The following is a 4,301-nucleotide window of genomic DNA, read 5'->3' as shown; positions in this document are numbered from 1 at the left end:
TAATGTTGACAACTTTAAAATATAGTTTTATTTTTAAATTACTTTATTTCTGATTATTACATAATTAATTACACATCATTCCACTACTAATAAGCACGAAATCGTTTACGTTTCTCATTTGGGACAAGTAAAATCTTTTTCAATAAGTAATGCGTTAATAATATTACAGATACGGCGGGCAACGAGCTACCGGCGCGCTCGTGCAGACGACTTTAAAAGGGGTGCCAGACCAATTTTCCAGCCAGTACAAGTAGCCAGACTTATTTTTTTATAATTTTATATATTTAAACTACCATCTTGACAAGTTACAGCTCTAATCAAATGATTCTACAAATCGACTTTTTACAACGACTTTGGGAGGATGCCAGACTCATTTTCCAGTGTCAGTTGCATGCCAGACTTTTCTAAAACATTTCTTTATATAAAAAACAATAAATATATAAAAGCTCAGCACTAATCAAATTCTTCCAACATAAGTGTTTTTTCGACAAGATCAAAGGCGCCGCAACGCCCATTCCAGCGAGACAGCGCAGCCAGACTCTGCATTTCATCAACAACACTATTAAAACAAGAGAAATTACTTTGTTCCAAGACTAATCAAATCGCTGACACTTTTGTGTCGCTACTTACCTCCCGGACTATTAGTATGGCAAACTTATTTACCTTTAGGTTACAAGATGTATCTGATCAAACTATTACTTTTCTATTGTCATATATTAATTTCCGGTTGAATACGCGTATATCCTACCGGTGCGATGCAAATCTAATAAATGTTATTATAAGTATTCTACATTATTCGAGAAAAATTTTCTGCGTATATGATTTCATAACGATTATACCGATTGGAAACGATTGAAACGGATTCGTACTCAAAGATGTAATTTCACTCGTTTTCTATCGGTTTGAATCAGTCTGAAATGATTCACATAAAACTACAGGGAAATAGTATTAATTTGCAAAATGACACCGATTTTCTACATCACGCATACATGACTATTTTAAATAAATTGTAAACCATGTCTACGATTGATGTCCTTATTGGCTGTACAATTGTTATGACGCGTCGAGCTCTCGTGCTCTCATTGGTATTTTGAATTTTATCACAATAATACTTTTATCATCGACACAACTATCTATGTATACATTCGAATTCTGACTACGTTACGTTAAATGTTTTGATTCCGTCCGTCGTTTTTAAAATGTCGATGCTACCGACAAGTCACTTCGATTATTTATTAATTCCCACGTTCTCTTTGGCCATTTGGTAAGTTAATCACTGTCTCGGGTTAATTAAGTATTGATTTTATACATCAAAATCTTACAGATAAGGATCATTTGGTACAAATAACACGAGTCGACGAGCTTGCTATTTGGTTTGGAGATCGTGGGCTAACCATTGTTATCGCTGAGGATGGCTCGAAATTGAGCCGAAACGTTTGAAGTTATATCCAAGAAGATGAATAAATGAGACATTGCGCAAGAAGAACCGCGTTTGACCCTTATAGCCTCTTTTCTTCCCGTTTGGTTAATTCAGTCTAAATTGTTATGATTTCGTGAACCCCGAAATCACGAAATTATAATGATTTAAACGGATTGACTGACCGATTCAAACTGATAGAATCCGTGAATTCCGGATATATAAACAGGATTATTTACTATTTTATTATAATTCCGTTCTTTGTACTACAAATTTATTACAAAATATGCAGTATTTATATAACCCTTCAAAAACACACCTTTTTTTCATTTACGGAGAACACTGGGTCAATCTGACCCTACACACACTTTGATCGTCCACCATTTTAAATTGACGAGTGCAATTAGCTTGACAAAATTCCCAGATGTACTTGGAACATTGTTATATCAATTGATATAAATAAAAGTGCCATTGGAATTATTTACATATTTTTAAAAATTCAAAAAAATTCAAAAATAATTTTTTTTTTTTTAATTTTTTAAAATATGTAAATAATTCCAACGGCACTTTTTATTTATATCAATTAATTTAACAATGTTCCAAGTACATCTGGGAATTTTTTCAAGCTAATCGCACTCGTCAATTTAAAATGGTAGACGATCAAAGTGTGTGTAGGGTCAGATTGACCCAGTGTGTTCTTTTAGAAAAAAAAATGTTTTTTACAAAAAAAATTTTATTTTTTTATGTTTAATATTTTTGGCTAAAAATTTTTCTGGCAAAAAAAAGGGTCAAATTAACCCTGTGTGTTCTCGAAGGGTTAAATAAAAACATTTTACAGTTTTGCAAATATAGAATTCATGACTTTAACAAAAGGAAATCCTGTAGTAAGAACTCTATTACGTAAAAATTATGTGTTATATACAATTTTAATGATTAAAGCGGATTTAATCCAATTCACATAGCTACTTTCACTACCCAATTTAAATGGATTAAGCGCAGATACGATTGAAACCGATTGAGTAGAATTTAGATGAATCCGGAAATATCGCATTAAATCCGATTCCGATGTTGTATTAAAATTTCACGATTGATGCGGATTGAATACGATTCATGTGGTCATTTTATTTACCCGATTAAAATGGATTAGGATTAATACGATTGAAACCGATTCAGTCGGATTCAAATGAATCCGGAAATATCGCATTAAATCCGATTTCGGTGTTGTATTAAAATTTTACGATTGATGCGGATTCAACACGATTCATGTGCTCACTTTATTCACCCGATTAAAATAGATGTGCATTAATACAATTGAAACTGATAACGACGGATTCAGATCAATCCGGAAATGCCGAATTAAAAACGATTCCGATTGATTTGTTATTAGAACCAATTCACTTCCAATCGGGCATCCGATTAACCGGATTGAAAACGCATTCATTCCGATTCAAATTCACCAAATTTAATACGGAACCAATCGGATTTAATCGGTCATTTTCAGCAGGGATAGTACAGTGAATCTTGCTGTGGCGCGGCGGCAGATTATTTACATACTAAATGTTTATGTATAACTTTTAGAACATATATAACTGGAAGGAAAATTGCCTATACCTCCCGTGGAACGAGCCTGTGTCCAATACTATGCGAGAGAAAAGTTCTAATCGCTCGCAATGCGCATACGCAGAAGCGCGATTTTAACCCTGCTCTTACCAAACAGTAGGTAACCATGGCAATAACGATGTCTGCGTATGTGCAGGCGATTAGGACTTACTACCTTTCTCACTTGCACTGTTGGACACAGATTCGGCACTTAAGTCCCCTTCTATTTATGTATGTTCTAAGGTATAACTAAAATTGCAATGTACATATGGCTAACCTTTTATTTACATCATTTTTTATACTGCAGTATATATAGTGCGACATAAAATAATACAATGATATGTTGTATTTTTCACATTTGTATAATACATATATCTTATACTATAGAAAACTATGAGAAGCCGGGCTTTGAACGAGCGACGTGCTCCCGCCCTTCTAGAGGGCAGCTCCCGAGTGGCGCGAGCCTCGGGGCGCCACGCTTACGTGCGGTCGTTGTGGGAGCTCACAAGAGCTCACGGTATCATAGAGTACAGACGTGTATTGTACGAAGAGCAAATATATAATATATAGAGTATTCGAGAAATACGTGTGTTTTCCTGTCCACCTCGCCACGAATACAGTCACCGTTATCGAATAGCCTACAGGTTATGGGCCCAGGGCACGATTCCCCTGCGTAAAGAACGAAGCACGAAAACATCTAGTTGAACGTGTAACGCGAAGTGTGTGAGACGCCGGCGAAGGGCATCGGGAAGACAAAAGCATTTAGAAGAATCATTTAGAAGAATCATTTAGAAGATTAGAGGGTAAGTAAATAATATTCCTCGTTGCTGACGAGCAAAACGAGAGAATTCTCAGCAAATAAGAACGTTCGTTCGATAAATGCCGTTAGAAGGAAATAGATGTTTTTGCCTTCTTCTTGAGAGATAGAAATAGAGGCAACAGTGACAATAAGAGAATTAGAGATAGATGTATAAAGAGATAGATGTGTGAGATATAAAGAGATAGATGTGTGAGATAGAAAGAAATAGATGTGTGAGATAGAAAGAGATAGATATATGCCGCTTGGTAACAAGCTGGCGGGAAAAGCGATGTGCCTGTGCAAGTCCGATCGTGAACGGCGAGAGTCATTTTTTTTGACGCGCGAAAGTCCGATCGTGAAAAGTGAGTCACTATTTTGGCGCGAGGGACGCGTTGCCGGGTACGCGCTGACGCATGATCGATTGGAAAAATATAGCATTGATGCGACGCCATAACACATATATATATATATATATATATATATATA

The sequence above is a fragment of the Temnothorax curvispinosus genome, unplaced genomic scaffold, assembly GCF_003070985.1.
Source record: "Temnothorax curvispinosus isolate PA1 unplaced genomic scaffold, ASM307098v1 QBEX01016801.1, whole genome shotgun sequence".
NCBI lineage: Eukaryota > Metazoa > Arthropoda > Insecta > Hymenoptera > Formicidae > Temnothorax > Temnothorax curvispinosus.
The sequence above is the reverse complement of the archived record's forward strand: the minus strand, read 5'-3'. Positions refer to the sequence as shown.